At 42.9% G+C, this 6,000-nt stretch overlaps 1 protein-coding gene across 1 annotated transcript in view; it reads left to right on the top strand.

The window, feature by feature from the left end:
- The first annotated feature begins 2,424 nt into the window (after positions 1-2,424).
- tbkbp1 (TBK1 binding protein 1) overlaps positions 2,425-6,000 on the top strand; it is a 79,834-nt gene continuing 76,258 nt past the window's right edge. The window contains exon 1 of the mRNA XM_085169629.1: positions 2,425-2,960. The gene's annotated coding sequence lies outside the window, so the exon portion shown is untranslated. The remainder of the gene's footprint in view (positions 2,961-6,000) is intronic.

The following is a 6,000-nucleotide window of genomic DNA, read 5'->3' as shown; positions in this document are numbered from 1 at the left end:
CTTAGACAGATAAGACACTACGTTTATGAAAAACCGAAGACAAAAGAGAGATGACAGCAAACTCTAAATGAAGGCTGAAAGGAAGGAGATTTAATTAAAGCTTTTTTCTCCCTGTAAAAAAACAACAACCCTACACTTGCTAGAAGAAGAAGACCACAGACACTCAACACTACTGAAGCTTGCCCACTGGGGCTGGTCAGCTCCTTTCCCAAGCTTTCATACTCAGTGCTGATTGCTGAGTGGAGTCAGCTGTGCACTGGCTTTGCAGGGAAAAGGGGTGACATCAGAGTCGGTGGAAAGGACACGCCTCCAACACAAAACACGGTAGGCGTGCTAGCACCATAACAGTCAGATTACTGTAAAATGTAAATGCATACACAGCAATGATTTGCAAATCACTCAAAGCATTCTTTAACACTAGATGGTCTCAAAATCCACAAATCAATTACTGAAACTATGAAATGTCACCCGTGAGGCTGAACCTTCAGAAGTAAAGATTGCAAAGTGTTCATCTTTCTGCATGGACAAAGAGTTCACAAGCAAAAGCTGGATAAGGTGAACTTGGGGATTTCATCATCTGTGTCTACATAATATTAAAAGATTCAGAGAATCCACAGAAACCTCTGAAATACTGAATAGCAAACATCTTCATTGAGTACAGATGTGGTTCTGTAGTGGGAATCACTGAATGGGCTCAGGAAACTACTGTCACTGAACACAGTTAGCATGAACTGCTTTTTGTCTGAGAGATCTGAGTCTGATGTGCTGTTTGGAAATCAGGGACGTCCTACTCTTCAGGCTGAAGAGGAAAGACCCCACAGAACATGTTGTGAGCGCAAAGACTGGGCGCATTGTCTGTGATAGTAATGAAGTGGCGTTAGTGCACACAGCATAGGTAACCACCACACCACAAAATTTGGGGGGGCATGGTGGTGCAGTGGTTGCCAGGTCCTGCACTTCTCTGTGGCTTCCTCCCACATTCCAAAGACACAAATGTCCACTGAACATGAACGTGAGTGTGAATGATTGAGTCTTTATGTGTACCTAGCCTCCCGCCCTATGACAGCTGGGATAGGCTCCAGCCCCACTCCAAACATGAACTGGATAAAAAGGAGTGAGGGAGGGCTGGATACAGATTTTGGAGTAATATATTCAACTATAGGCAGCACGGTGGCACGGTGGTTAGCACTGTTGCCGCACAGCAAGAAGGTCCTGAGTTCAATTCCACCATCAGGCCGGGGTCTTTCTGTGTGGAGTTTGCATGTTCTCCCCGTGTTTGGTACTCCGGCTTCCTCCCACCGTCCAAAGACATGCAGCTTGTGGGGATAGGTTAATCCGATAATCCAAATTGCCACTAGGTGTGAATGTGCGAGTGAATGTGAGTGCGAATGGTTGTCTGTCCCTGTGTGTTGGCCCTGCGACAGACTGGCGACCCGTCCAGGGTGTACCCCGCCTCTCGCCCTATGACAGCTGGGATAGGCTCCAGCGCCCCCCGCGACCCTGAAAAGGAGAAGCGGAAGCGAATGGATGGATGGATATTCAACTATGAAAACAATGTATTATTTTGCTCAAGGACTATTTCATGGAGATAAAGCCAAACTACATTCCTTAAACATTACAGGGTGAAAAAGTGCTTATTTAGCCTGCCTGCAGTCCAATCCTGCCACTCACTGAAATCATGCCGCACATTATGAAATATTTTGTTTCAAAATATGACACAGGAGGCCTTTAACTGTGATGAAAACTTATATCAAGTAATAATAGGAAACAGTGTCTTTGAAAAGTACAATAATGTTCCAAGTTCACAAACTCTTACACGGGGGATCGTTAAAAGACGAGGTGATGCAACGCAGTGGTAAACTTGCTCTGCTGCAACTTTGAAATGTTTTTCAGGTATCAAATTCAACGTGAGCACAAAAATCATGTCATTTGTTAGTTTCAACATCTGACACATTGTCTTTGCAACATTTTCAGTTAGTATATCTTTGCATTTTATGATTATTTACATTTTTACGCAGGACTCGCCAATAACATAAAAACCTAAGCCTGCAAAGCAAATACACATCAATTTTTAAGTGGACCCCGACGCGTTTTGTGCACTCAAAGACAATTTTATAAAAGATTTACTGCTGGAAGTCCGAATTAAGACGTGCAAATGAAACAGCACTTTCTCATTCTTGGCAGAGGTTATGGCCATTTCAGAAGTGGGACACTGACCCAAATTATCTATATGAGGGTCAAAGATGTAAAAGACGCAGCAATCAGACAGAGACCTGGATTTGAAATTGTGTTTCCAGTGCCTGACACTTCATTTAGCTTAGTTGGCACCAGTGCCAGTTCAAGCAGCGTTTTTTTCTTCGCAGCCCTGAAAACAGAAGGTGTGAATAGTTTTCATGTATAGAGGATGTAGCCATTGAAGGAGCCATGTGGCTTTAAATGTAAGCTGTTGAATTGTTTGCAAAAAGAAAAAAAAGCATGCGCTATAAATAACACTTCAGTCCCGTTATGTGCTGCTTTTATCTCATTCCCTTCTGCTGTTTGGGGACTCTGTAAGGACTTAATGCGTCTGGACTACAGGGTCGAAGTGTTATAACGTTCGTGTTTGCCTCAGTTTGCTGTCAGATTCTTAGCTCTCCCTCTAAAATGCAGGGTGACTCAGGCAGGAGACATAGATGTTCTCGTTAAAAGGAGAAACTAACGCTGCTATTCCCGCGACATCATCATCCCACACTAGTGGAGCTCCACGGTGCGCGATGTGATGCTCAGTCCTGCACAGTAGCAGCTACGGGAGACGTGCTTATCCCTGCCACAGGCGCACAGGAGCACGGGAGGAGGAGGACTACAGGAGCGGCCAGCGGCACCGGACACACCGTGAAACAGGACGCTTTTCCAGGGGCTGCTGTCCCCCCGCCTCCCACTCTCTCCAGCGATGGCATCCACGGATCGATCAACGGGAGCGCGTGAGTTGTCTTCTTTTATGCAAACCGTGCAAAGGCTTTCATGTGACGGACATAGTGTGTGTGTGTGTGTGTGTGCTGGAGATAGAGAGCAAACTGCATGTCTAACACCACAGCCATGTTTTGGTCATCGCACTGATCGCCTCGTGTAAAAAAAAGAAAAGAAAAACGGGGATTTAAGATTTATTTTTTAAAAATACAGCATACAACTGTGTTTATTTATTATACGCGCAATTTATTTGCCTACAGCTGATGCGTAGCTCTCCTTAAAGGAGACGCGTGTGCTCGCTTCTCTGGCAACATCAGCACCACAAAGAGCGATGCCCCTGGCCGCAGGCAAGCTTCAACTTCAGCTCCGTGCTCAACGCGGTCAGCAAAGTGTAGACTACATCTGTTGGCTAGTGGTTGTAAAATGTGCTTTTCTTACTCTATATTGCTACTTAGGAGAGTTATGGAAAACAGTAAATTCTGCACAGCCTTCTATATATTTTCACTGCAGGCATAACTATCCTCTTAAAACCCTGCGAGAATATTTGGGAATTTCAGACATTTTCAGACTGAAAATATGCAAGCTGTTCTCGCAAAGCCACGCTTTCTTTCTCTTTTCTGTTGGTGCTGAAGGGGGATGTGTGCTCACTGGATTGTAGAAGCAGTCTGTGGAGCATTTCTGGCTGTGAAATACAAACAGTGCGCATCGGCTAAGTAAAGACAAATGAGAGAAGGAGGTGAAAAGGAAAACAAAGATTTGCCCTTTTCTCGTGGAATAGAAACACTTGCGTATGGATGTAGCTGTTCTTTGTGGTTCGTTGATGGGTTCGAGAAAAATGGAAAAGTCACGGAAAAGCAGCCACGGGTTAAGAAAAATCTCACAGCAGAACTTCACCCATGTATTCGCATCTCCAAACAGAATTTGACTGTAATAGTAAGCTAGAGTGTGAACTGGGGAAAGAAATCTATCAAGTTTCATGCTAATGTCTCCAAAATAAATGTGGCTGTTTAACTGCAAAGCACACTCATCACTGAAGTAAACCGTCAGTAACTCAGTATCACATTTTTTGTCTATTTTGTAGATAGAAAAGAATTGGACCCATTGCTGATGCTTAAGTCAGTGGTTCGCCAAACTGAAAGGGCTTAAAATTTGAATCTGAAGCAAAGTAATGGACAAGCTAGCTGACCAGGATCCATCCAGCCTGGTATAAAGACACAGATGCTTGTGTTTAAGCTGCATTTGTGGGTTGATGTGACTCCTGCACATGAGATGGAAATGGCACAGTGGAAACCAAGAAAATGGAGATTTGTAAGAGGTGTTTAATTAAAGTTGGAGAAAATGCTGTTCTAACCAAGAGCTTTTGGTGTATAAATCCCACCAAAGCATAAAGTGAAAAATGAAGGAATGTGAAACTTGAACAGGATCCAAGACTTGACTCTTAGGTGTGTGTTTGTGCCTCCAAATCTACCCCCTGAGGAGGAATTCATGGTATTGCATTTTTGTTTGTTTGTGTAGCTATTCAGCTGGCCTGAGTAAAAGGTTATGGATATGCAACCGTTGCAGACATGCTTGCATGGAGCCCAAAAAGCCCTCGAAAAATAAAACAACCAAGAAATGGAGAAAAAATCTCTTAGCCTGATGGAGATCACGGGCACCCCTGGTGACAGTACAAAGATGCAGCATGTAGACAGCAGAAAAGCACCGTGTTCTCTGTGCAGGGTCAATGCACAACCCTTTAAAAAGAATTTTTGTTTTGGTCCTTGTGGTTTGTTTTTGGTGTGTTTGTTAGCAAATTTACTCAAAGTTTTTTGTATGGATTTGTATGAAAAGTTTACCCCGGGTGTGATTTGGTTCAGCTTCACAGTGATTAACTTTTGAGGTCAAGACCATCAAAGCCTGATTTTTTAATTTTTTTAAATTACTTTTACTATCCAAAAGTTAAAATGTCTGGTTATTATCCAATTAGGTCAAATCTCAAATTTTTAACTTCTGAGAAAATAGCTACAATTGAGGAAGACAACGTGGAACTTCAATTTAATAACCCCAAATTTTGACGTATGGGTGCCAAAAACAATCCAGATCTTTGTAACAACAAACTTCAGATCAGAAAAAATTACTAAATCTCCCATCATGTACTCACAATTCCATATTAAACTATAACGGCTTGATATTCCCACGAAAATGTTGCAGACTAACTAAGAGTAACACAGCATGCTGCTCATCTTTATTCATTCGGGATGTGTTTGGATTAAATTATATTGTAGTTTGAAGTCGTTTGTCTTTCCTTTATGACAAACACAAAATGTTTTTGCATAGAGTGGATATTTAAAGGATTCTCTCAAGAGTGGGCAGAGACATCGGGCTGAAAGGCAGTCGGGATTGTCTTCACGGGCCTCATAGCGTGTACACAGGTGCACAAGGAGGAAAGCGAACATTTGAGCATGAAGGAGGAGTAGTGCCTAGACCATGAAAACCTTGAATATCTAATCACTCTTTTGGGACTAACATCCCTGATCCGAGTCATTATTTCACATGCTCATATAACCTTAATAATTAACACCATGCGCAATCTGTCAGTCACTGTCAGCGCCTCTGCAGTGGCCTATAAGAGGGGTCAAGAGGTTACATTAAGAACGCTTAACTTTAAGCTTCCCATCCATCTACAGAGCCAGATCTTACCAGTCTCCAGACTTCAGTTGATTAGCACCACTTCAGCTTTCATCCCACCCTTCTTGTCAGTTCCCATGGGGTCGCCTTTGAGGGAGCTAATTTAAGTAAGTGAATCATAACTTTACCTGCTAATCACCAATCGCATAACCACTGTACTGCTGTATCGTCCCTCATGGGTCCGGGCTTGTTTTGCTGTTTTTCTGCCCTCGTTAATCATGTTTTTTTTCCCTCCACACTTTAAATTGGATCACAGCGAGCTCCTCAATGCTTGAAGCTGTTGTATAATGTACTTTGTTATTTGCTGATGAGTGCTGTTGATGCTGTTTTTTTGGAAACATGATGCGCTGTGAAGTGAGGTTAGAGTATGCCGGTGAGTTTACTCTC

Source organism: Neolamprologus multifasciatus, chromosome 8 (genome assembly GCF_963576455.1).
Source record: "Neolamprologus multifasciatus chromosome 8, fNeoMul1.2, whole genome shotgun sequence".
In the NCBI taxonomy this organism is placed as follows: Eukaryota; Metazoa; Chordata; class Actinopteri; order Cichliformes; family Cichlidae; genus Neolamprologus; species Neolamprologus multifasciatus.
Note: the sequence above shows the minus strand (reverse complement) of the source record. Positions and strands in the feature narration are given on the sequence as shown.